The sequence below is a fragment of the Octopus bimaculoides genome, chromosome 10, assembly GCF_001194135.2.
Source record: "Octopus bimaculoides isolate UCB-OBI-ISO-001 chromosome 10, ASM119413v2, whole genome shotgun sequence".
NCBI classification, from domain to species: domain Eukaryota; kingdom Metazoa; phylum Mollusca; class Cephalopoda; order Octopoda; family Octopodidae; genus Octopus; species Octopus bimaculoides.
The window spans coordinates 94,147,632-94,159,125 of NC_068990.1; the positions used below are offsets into that span (position 1 = coordinate 94,147,632).

The 11,494-nt window shown below is 33.9% G+C and overlaps 1 long non-coding RNA gene across 2 annotated transcripts in view; it reads right to left on the reverse strand.

Moving 5' to 3' along the window:
• Window positions 1-11,494, reverse strand: part of LOC128248941 (uncharacterized) — a 19,971-nt gene that overhangs the window by 2,427 nt on the left and 6,050 nt on the right. Inside the window, exons 3-4 of one of the 2 annotated variants that reach the window (XR_008265099.1) lie at window positions 8,838-8,963; window positions 2,735-2,772 (exon numbers count right to left, since the gene is read on the reverse strand). This is a non-coding gene — a long non-coding RNA (uncharacterized LOC128248941). Of the gene's footprint in view, window positions 1-108; window positions 2,773-8,837; window positions 8,964-11,494 lie in introns of those variants that run through there. The other variant, XR_008265098.1, reaches the window with a different exon arrangement.

An 11,494-nucleotide genomic window follows, 5' to 3' on the forward strand; every position in this document is an offset into this window, starting at 1 on the left:
TTTTTTTTTTTTTTTTTTTTTGCTTTTGCATTGTTTTTTTTCTTTGCTACCTGTTGCAATATTTTGTTGTGTATTATTTCATTTGGTAACCATTTTGAAAGTTAAAATGTCATGTATCTAAATAAATAAGAAAAAGTCTGTAAAAACAAAGCTTCTTTCTTATTGTTTATGCCTCAGGCAGGCTTTCCTTAGAATAATAATCCTTTTTTAGCAAATACTCCAAAGAAAATTTCATTTGGTAATGCTATAAATATGGTTTAGGTTTAAAGTGAAGCGAAATGAACACAGATATGCATGTTTCAAGAACCATGAAATAGTGAAAGTAGTCAAGAAGAGAAAAAGAAGATGATAAGAAAAATTGCTGGAAAGAAAGAATCACAAGGCTAATTCAAGCAAAAAAGCTGAGAAAGTTGTGAGTAAAGAATGCTGTTTGGTTATGGCTGACATGGAAACCTGAAATGGGAGACTGAAAGCTAATCAAAGCATTTAGGAACAAGCCATTAGAATGAATTTGATAAAGACAAGATTGATAAGACTTGGAGAATAAATGCAGAATGTGTGGAAAAGGGGACAAATATATTAACCATTTCCTAAGTGAGTAGCTAGCACATATCGAGTAGACACATAGGTATGACGGTGCCAGCAAAAGAGTACATTAGGATTGAAAATGATGGGAAAATGGTACAAATACGAGCCAGAGGTCATTGTGGTGAAACAGTAACTACAGGAGTTTATGGAACATCTCCATAGAGATTTACAATTGGAGCAAATAGACAAGATATGATTATAGAGGACAGAGAAAACAAACGGTGTATGGCCATAGACTTTGCAATACCATAGTAGAGAGGATGCCAAAGAAATTGAGAAAAATCAGACAAAATCAGAGAGATGAGATTGTGAAAGACGAAAGTAATAACTGTCCCTTTTGTAATTGACGTACTCAGCATAACAACCAAACTGCTACCTAAGGGGCTGAAGGCCTTTGGAATTGAGACATGTGTTGTTAACCTGCAGAAAAGTGCCATCCTGTATTCTGCAAGATTCCTAAGAAAGATTCTGGAGATTCAAGAAGACTAAGAACAGGGTGGAAGAAACTTAATTGATGTGGAAGAGTGTGAACAGATGGAAAGAAAAAAACCTACTAGAATATTTACAGAACAGCAGAGAGAAACTATTGAAGACAGTGAATAAGGAAGAGGTGATCAAGTGTGAAATAGGGGAGAAGGACAAGAATGAAATTCAAAGAGAACCCATTAGATAGATTGAAGAGAAACCTCTGCAAAGAATGAAAGGCAAAGTTGACCTCGGCAGAATTTGAATTCAGAATGTAGCAACAGGTAAAATACTGCTAATCATTTTACCCAATGTGCTAACATTTCTGCAGTCAGTTCATAGATTTGCTAAAGGGATCAGTATGAGATTTGTCTGAGAAAAATTGCCAAGGTGACTAACGAAGAGAGGAAAATTAATGAAGAACACTAATATCATGTTACATAAGGAAACTGAGTAAATAGAATTTGACCAATTACAAATTCACAAATATTTAGGAATCAGTGAACTTATCAGTGTACAATACATATAAATGAAAGAAAAGACTAAAAAGAAATAGAAATGCAATAGATTAATGCTTAAAACAGAGTCAGATATAAAAGATTAGGTAATATGAGGGTCAGCTGAAAAGTTCATAGGCTGACCAAGATACTCTCATGGAATATGACCAAATGGGGTTTATTTTTCAACATAGATCCCTTTGCAGTCCACACACTTCTTCATTGGTTTTGAAGTGCTTGGATTCCATTGGTGAAGAAGCTTTCATCCTGTTGCTCGAGAAAGTCATCAACATCAGATATGACATCATCATCATCATCATCACTGTGATTCTGGTTCCCAACCAAGTGTTTTTTTTTCATGTTGAGGAAGAGATGATAGTCAGATGGAGCCTAATCAGGGGAATAGAGAGGCTGATCAACCAGTTCAAAGCCACAGACATGCACAGGCAGCCACTGAAACGAAGGGCTTGCATACTGGAATGTTGTTCTAAGGAATCAAGACCCCTTTTGTCAGTTTTCCTGGGCTTTTGGTTTTGATAGTTTTTCATAACTGTCTCAGCAAGTTGGTTTAGTAGTCTCCTATTGATGGTGTGGCCCTTTTGAAGAGAGTCAATGAACACAATGCTTTTTGCATCCCAAAAACTGAGGCCATCACCTTCCCTGCAGATGGAACTACCTTGGCCTTCTTTAGAGCAGGTGAAGAGGGGGTATTTCCCTGACATGCATTGTCCATTTGTCTCTGGCTCAAAGTGATGAACTGAAAACTCATCCTGGCTTAGGAATTGTTGTGCTTTTGATCATGTGGCAGCCACTGCTGAACAGAAACCACTGAACAGAAATTCCTTGTGCAGAATATTCTCAACTCTCTCAGAAGATATGCTAACAGCATTGGCCATTTGATTTATAATCAATTGAATGTCATCCACCAGCATGTAGTGAACACAATGTTTTCCTCAGTGGTGGCAGTTGCAGGATGTCCAGACTTGGGTCATCTTTCAGACTCTCCATTCCCCTCCTACATTTAGCTGCCCACTTTTGCACTGTTGATACAGCTAGAGTGTCATCCCTAAATGTAGCAACCATGTCAGCGTGAATGTCCTTGGAGGTTAAATCTTTTTCCTGTTGGTACTTCATAACACCATGATGCCAAATTTTGTCGATTGTCAGAAGTTGTTATTACTTACTTTTGAAGTCTTCTTTGAAGAGTCAGATGTCAGTTTACCTGGAAAGAAACAATACAGATATTTAATAAGAAAAGCAAAATAGTAACAATGACAAAAAATCAGAGTTCTGTTCAGTAACGCACTAAAAGCATGAAATAATATTGTAGGTCGAAGGCCTGAAATTCTGTGTGAGGGGTCTTGTTTATTACATCAACCCTAGAGCTCAACTGATATATATTTTATTGATCCTGAAAGAATAAAAGACAGATTATACCTTGGTAGAATTTGAAACCAAATGTAAAACCAGAAGAAACGCTGCTAAGAATTTTGTTTGGTGCAGCAACAATTCTGCCAGCTTGCTACCTTAAAGCATACAATAATAATAATTGCTTCAAATTTTGGCACAGGGCCAGCAATTTTAGCGGTAGTGAGGGATAGATGATTACATTGACCCCAGCACTTGACTGGTACTTTATTTTATTAAATGCTAGAAGATGAAAGATGAAGTTAATCTTAGCAGAATTTGAACTCAGAATCCAATGAGTCAGAAGAAATACTGCAAAACCGTTTTATCTGACCATCTAATGATTCCACCAGTTCACTGTCTTTACAGCTCCTGCTACTAATACTGATGATGATGATGATCATCATCATCATCATCATCATTTCTGTTAGTTTTGTTTAATAATAACAATCTTTACCTTACTTTAATTTACTTACTACATCTATTAACAACAACAACAACAAGACAGAAAAAAAGGAGCATATGTAACACAGAAAAAGAAAAAAGAACCAAGTTGTAAGTTTTGTTGCAGATATTTCAGCTGTATTTAGTTGATAATTCTAAATAAAGGCATTTTGAATGTAATTAATATCATAGTACCTTTAGCAGCTGGAAGATTCTAATAAAATACTGATTATAGTCAGCTTAGGATATAAAGAAATAAATTGACATCAATAAACTAAAGTCGTAGGTAGAAAGCTTTTGATTCTTGAAGGAAATAAAATTAAAAAATGATTCTATAAAAAACGCATTCAGTAACGGTTTTAAAATTTATTGGTAAATGACTTTGTGTATTCTAATATCTTGTATGTAGGAAATAGATGAGACTTTTTATGAATTCCTTTTGACTGAGCATTAAGGTAATCAGAAATATAACTGAGTGATTTATAAAAAAATTTACCAACTTCATGGGAATAAAAGGTATGGTTTGCTCTGGAAGGATTTGATCTCTGGATATAGGACATAATTGAATAACTCTAGTGCCATACCATTTTCTGCCAACTCAAATATTCACTCTAAATGAATTTCTTACAAACATGTTTCACAGTAAGCAAGCAATAACAAAATTTAAGGTTCTGAAAAAGTAACTAATCCCTGTATTTTAATTAATGTCAATATGCAAGATTTGCTGTCAAATATCTTTTACAGTAAATTAAAATATAGGGATTAATTTCATGCACACACACACATCATCATCATCATCATCATTAACGTCCACTTTTCCATGCTTGCATGGATAAAAACAGAATTTATTGAGAGAAATTTTCTCTGGCTGGATGCCCTTCCTGTTGCCAACCCTCACCTGTTGGTAGCCTTATTCTGCTACTATTCCAACACACACACACACACACATAGAGATTATTCCTGTTGCAAACAATGACCTGCTGCTATGTTAGACATTGGTAGAATAGCTTGATGTGCCAGCACTAAGTGGCTGATAAATTATGCGTGAAGCTAGTGAAATACTTGTGGCGATTGAACGGTGCCGTAAAACAGAAGATAAGCACTTACAATAAGTGCCTTATCTAAGGAGAGGAAATGACAGGCCCTCTGGAGCAATAGATACGTAGTTCGAGTACGAGTTCTGGACTCAGTTCTCTTTTCTCTTTCAAATTGCAGCATATAACCTCTAATATCATTTACACACGCACACACACACACGCATATTGTTCTAGAATCTTTTCCATGCTTGCATGGGTATGCATGTATGTACATACACACACACACACACACACAATTACACACATGCATATACACATACACATGTATGCATATATATATATATATATATATATATATATATCTTAGGTTGTCCGGAAAATTCTGAGTGTTTTTTAATATGCAAAAAAGGGATATAAATAATTGACCTTTCAATAAATTTTATTCAATGAAATAATTTCCATTATCATTAATGGCCTTGCCCATCTCTCAGGCAATTTAAATATTCCATCAGCACAAAATTTGACTGGTTTTGAAGAGAAAAGTTATCTAGATGCATTTTGACCCCATCTAAGTTGTTAAATGTATTTCCTTGCAATGAGTTCTGTAGAGACAGAAACAAGTGGTAGTCGGATGGTACAATATCAGGAGAATATAATGGATGGGGTAAGAGATCCCAGCCAAGTTCATGTAACTTTGTTCAGGTAACCAAAAACACATGTGGTCAGGTATTGTCTTGTTGGAACACTACTCTTTTCCTGTTGGCAATCTCCAACCTCAGTTCTTTGATTTTTTGGTTCCAATTAGCCAGCTGACAACAATATACATCAGAATCAATGGTCTGGTTTTGTGGGAGCAGCTCATAATAAATAATGCTTTTATGATCCCACCAAAGCATGACTTTTCTGGAATGGATATTTGTCTTTGCTTCCTGTTTTGAGGTAGTGTATTTAAAATTTCTTGAAGGAAATCTTTATGCTACAAAATGGTTGATTTAATTATTTAATATTGTTCTAAATGTTAACTTAGAAGGAAAATTTTATAAATAGTTTTGTTTATCTGATTTTAAACTCAGTGAAGTTTTCATAATCAATTACTGTGTGAATGAAACTAACAAAGAAAGACAAAATAAAACCATGAATACATGAATGACTTTCATTGAGGAGGAATTTGATAATATCCTGGATAATTTACGAAACTGGGGTAAGACGGAATCTGTAGGAGCTTACTAATTATGAGAGTTATTTTTTTTTTAAATTCTTCAAGACATCAAAAGAATTTTTCTAGTATAAAGTTATATGATGTGTGTGTGTGTATGTATATATATATATATATATATATATATATATATATATATATATATATATATAGTATAACACTGAAATTTGAGCAGTGCAAGTAGTTTTCTCTGTAGCTTGAACCAAATTAGTTGTGAATGGTATGCTGGATAGGCAACATGAGCTCAAAGGATAAACTAAGTTGTGAGATCTCAACTTAAAATATATTTAGGAATTACAAATATCAAGTGCAGCTTATACTAGAAAATAATCAAGTGTTTTCACTGTGGAGAAATAATGGTGAGAACTGGGTTAGCAAATGCCTTAAACATGTGCTTATTAGTTATGGAGAGTGAAGTAGACAAGAGAGAATTGGTTGAAGTATAGGTTGACCTGAGAAAACTGCAAGTTTGACATAGAAATTAAACAGGGAAAAACTGTAATTGAAAAAAAAGGGTACTAATGTATCAACAGATTTTTGTTTCTAATTTCTTAACAGATTACTTTAATCAGATCATTTCTTTTATTCCACAAGTTTCAGGAAAAACAACAAAACAACAGAGTACAAAGTATATTATTGAATGGAAGAAACAGGAACATATAAATTTTTAAAATTTTTTTATCATTTTTACTTCTTCTAACAAAGGGTTATGACTCTGGATCCTCTCCACTTGACCAACAATGTATGATTAAATCTATCATCTATGAGACAGAAGCATGGAAAAGCAGATGTTAACGATGATGATGATGATGATGATGATGATGATGATGATGATGATTGATGATGACTGATGATGATGATGATTGATGATGACTGATGATGATCAATGCCATCTTAAAGACTGGGCAGTTGCTTGAGGTTTCTAAGTGTTTACAGGACCCAAAACTAATTTATCGATATTGTGATGGTTTATGCAAAAGCTCCAAGACATTGCTTTACTCAGAGTTTGATAAAGCTGTTCCTCCTTTTGATACCATCTCATCCAAGACTGTCCCAGGTTCTTTGATTACAAAGTCAGGTAAATTATGACATCCCATGAAAATTCCAAGTTAATTTACATTCTAAATGCCAGCTTTACCCTAACAATCGTTTTACGAATTTCTTCATAATTTTCAGAATTAATTGAAAGCAATGCAGTGTATTTCAATAGAAATATGGTAAGTGAAGGATTAAGACAGCTCTGATTGTGAGCACATTTCTTTTTTCATTTCCTTACATAATATATTGGTCATAAAATGAAGTTTATGTCTTGTATTACATGGTAAATATGGTGAGGCCTTAGCAACACTTTTAATAAAAACAACTCATATGTCTGCTTAAAATTGCTTTTTATTAGTTTTTTAACATACTAACAACAAAAATGGACATATTTCTAACAGTATCTTTTCTTCTCTTTTTCGTTGCGAAAAAGAAAAACTTGGTTTGAAATGCTACTGTGGTACATTTTCTCTTTTATTTTTCATTATCTTCTAATTTACTTGTTAATTTTTTTTTTTTTTTTGATACAGTTAGGAACTTCCTGCCATATGGCATCATCTTTCCATCACAGTGTTGATTTTCTTATCTAATGACATGTCTTTTTTTCTTTTCATATGTGTGTGTGAGTGTGTGTGTGTGTGTGTGTGTGTGTGTGTGTGTGTGTGTGTGTGTGTGTGTGTGTGTGTGTGTGTGTGTGTGTTTGTGATTTAAGTTTATCTAATACTCCATAACTGCCCCCATCAATGAATCTCGTGTCATCCTGCCCCTTTCTTATGTCACATTAGAAACTGAAGCAGAATTAAACTTAAATCGCAGCTTAGAAAGCCTGTCTATGTCCTTGACCCAAACAACTCCGTTTGACATTTAAACTTGAATTACCAAGGTCAACAAGGTTTAAATTGCATTTTCCTTTTAATAGAATTTGTCCTAACTCTTAACTCTAGATACAACTGCATTTAGAACGGTAACTAGGCAGACAGTAAAAAATAATTCTATTTTTCATATTACTCTTTACAATCAACTTTTTAGACTAGTTTGAAACATAAAAGCAATAGATGCGATGAAAGTTTATTTACATAATTAGAATATATGATGTATACGAGTGTATGTGTATATGTGTGTGTGTGTATCTAAATGTTTGTTTACATTTATGCTTCTCTAAAAATTGTTGAGCTACAAGTGGTGGTATTGCTGTCATTTCTACTATCAACAAAATGTCTACTGGATCAGCACTTTTAAAGACGTGCAGAATATGAGGCACCTAACTTGAAAACATGTAAAGGTTAGTAACAGGAATGATATCTGGCAGTAAAAGAATGCTGCAATATTTTCATCTAACCCATGCTACCATAGAAAAACGGATGTAAGAATATATGAAAACAAAAGAAAACACTAAAAACATGACCGTGTCCTAGTTCTGTTTTTTGCTTCATCAATGGATATTTTTTCATGAGTTCCTTGCAATTTGTTTAGAAGTGTAAAGTCTCTAAATGCACCATCAACTTACCCATACTATTGCTGCACCACAAAAAAGCACCACCCAGTGTACTCTGCAAAGTGGTTGACGTTTAGAAGGGCATCTAGTAATAGAAACCATACCAAATCTGACATGGGGGCTTGTTAAGGTCCTCCGGCTTAACTACCCAACCTGTGCCTGTATGGAAGACAGACATTAAAGGATAATGAGGGGGATATATACACATGCATATCGATAGAAAAAAAAAAAGTAGCTTATTGTATAGAATGCTCAGATGCATTACAACTTGTCAGAAGAGAGTAAAAGAGGGGACAGGAAAGCAAGAAATCATAGCTAAAAGTACATTCATGGGACAAGGGATAAAACACATGAAGAGACAAAAATGAATTGCAAAAGAACAATAAAAGGAGTGACATAGGAATGTCAGGAGTTGGTAAATTTTGAGAAGCATGGAATTTTTAAAAGAGGAAATGTATGGAAAAGATGGAACTCTATGAAGTTGCTTCAAATTAAAACTGCAGGGAGGAAGGGTAGACTCCATAACCGAAAGCAAAGATGATGTGAAACCGCTACTTGACAGATCTTCTTCATTCTCTCCCTTTCTCTTCTACTATAAAACACTATGTCCCTTTAGATAAAAGCTAGCCTTTCTCTGTTCAGATCCTCACCTTTTTTATCTTCTTACTCTGGACATGCATCTTGTGTGCATCACATCCGAGATTTTTCTTCAAACTCTTCACCCAGTCTTTCCTCTGCACAGTTTTACATTCAGAGGCATGTATTCCATCTTTAATCTGTATAAAAGTGAGACAATGTAAATAGATATATACATAATTTTTTAAAATCTGTAGAAAAACAAGGGATGCAAAAGGAGTCAAATGTAGTTTCTGACTTGATACAGGCATGTGATGTCTATGAAAGATAGCCATTGGTTAAAAAATTGGCAAATAATTCAAGTAGAAGGAATCAGCAGCCATGGCAGACCAAAGAAGACATGAGAAGTTGTTGTGAAGTCTTATCTCTGGAATTTGAACATCGTGAAAAATCACAATAAAATGATAAAGAAGTGTCCTGCCTATGCAGGCATGAATAAAACAGATGTAAAATGATGATGACAACGATGACAGTGATGACACAATGATGATGATGATGATGACGATGATGATGATGATGATGATGATGATGATGATGATGATGATGGTAATGATGGCAGTGGTGGTGAAGATGATGATCATCATGATCATGAAGATACATAAACACACACACACACACACACACACACACACACATACACATACAGAGTGTATTAGATATATACAAATAGATAGAAAACTGAGAAAGTGCCTGCATTTATAAAGAAACTGAACGATATAATATATACACACACACAAACTTCTTTGGTGACCTGCCCAGCTTTCCATTCCTCAGCCAATCTTTCATCTAAGAAGCAGCAGTAAATATGCAAGTCAGCTATTGGTTTATTCGCTCTAATATCAATCTATTCTTGGCCACTTCTGATGCAACCACAACTAACAATTTTTCTTCTTTCTTTTTTTTCCAGAGAAGTTATGTTGGAAAGCATGCACAGTTTAGCCCGACTATCACTGAGGAATCATACCAAGAGGGAAAGAAAACAGGAAACAACTTCGATGCTATCTCAAATAACTGTTTCAGGAAGGTAGCCATCTGTATAAAACAGGTAGTGAAAAAGAAAACAAAAACGTCAGAGAGATGCTGACATCCTGAAAGAACAAATTTTAGCAGCTCAGATCATTAGTACCATGGTTCTCATCTTGAAATACTTTCATTTGCTCCAAGTTAAGTATTTAATAATTTTCATTCTGGATTATGCAATAAAGTAATGGCAAATATTCCCTCATTAGCAGAGTTCTTTAAACTTGGCTTTTATCCATTCTAAGTAGTTTGAAAATATTTTGCCATTGACAGTAACTTCTTTCTCATTAGTTTTTATTGTTACTGGTAATTATCATTATTATTATTATTATTATTATTATTATTATTATTATTATTATTATTATTATTCCTGTTTCTAACACTGGTTGAGATGAAGGAAAAGCATGTGGTACTGAAACTGATTTTAACCATCTTCTCCACATGATGAGTCATCTTCTCACTTATTACTTTGGTTGCCTTAAAACATTTCTCCAAGACTTTCCTTCTACATAAACACCATCCTTGAATTAGACAGTTCCATATGTCAGGATATTTGTACATGAACAAGTACAGCAAGAAGTATTCATTAAGGCTCTGGGTCACAGATCCCAAGATCATGCAGTTAAAGCTTGTTACCTCCATTTGCATTGTATTCCAAGCTTGGAAATCATAGATTATGCAGTTAGTATCATTTCTGTTTTAGGCCCCTAGCAAAGTTAATTCAATTCAGATAGTTATTGAAGCAAAAAACATAGAATACTACAATTTGTCTGGAGCACAATGCTAATACTAAGGCAAAATGCTACAAGATGCTTTGATCAGTGCAATAATAAAAAAAGAAAAATAATATTGATAGAAAACAGAAAGAACTCGAATATAATGAAATTGGTGAAATCATAGTTAATGGAACAATAAAAATAATATTGTAATATGTAGACTAATTCAATTTTATTTAAATCTCATTCATGAAACATAACATCATGTTAAAAGAGTGTCTACAATACAACAGAGTTTTAATGCTAGCATCATGGCTACTCCTTTAGGCTGTCTTGCAAATAATTTGCAACTGCTCTTCTAACAATCTGAATTTATTTAATTATATGTTTGGTTTGCATTGAGCTTTAAAGATATTCTGGTTCTAATTCACAATCAAAATACCTTTTACAAAATAATACAGGCAACGTAGCATCTCAGAACAACACATTATTATTATTTTCTTATAGCTGTATGTTTTTGTCATCAGATCCTAGCAATTAACTACATTTAACATTGCAAATGAATTATTACCTAATTCATCTCAGTTGGTTGCTACTCTCTGCTGCACACTATGGAGACAGGCTTTCTACTATGGGATAAAAATATAAATGTAACATTTTTCTCACTCTCATATGCATCCCTGTGAGTGTGTGTGTGTGTGTGTGTGTGTGTGTGTGTGTGTGTGTGTAGAACTATCTATCTATCTATTTATATCTATATACATACATATATACATATATTAATATTTGTCTTTATGTTCAGTTATAATAAAAACAATTTTGCATACATCTGATGGGTTACTCTATGATTTTGTAGAGTACAAATTTATTATTTTTAAACAAGAATGTTACTGACAGTGACTTCAAAGTTTCAGCCAGCTAAGCCATTGTCAGAC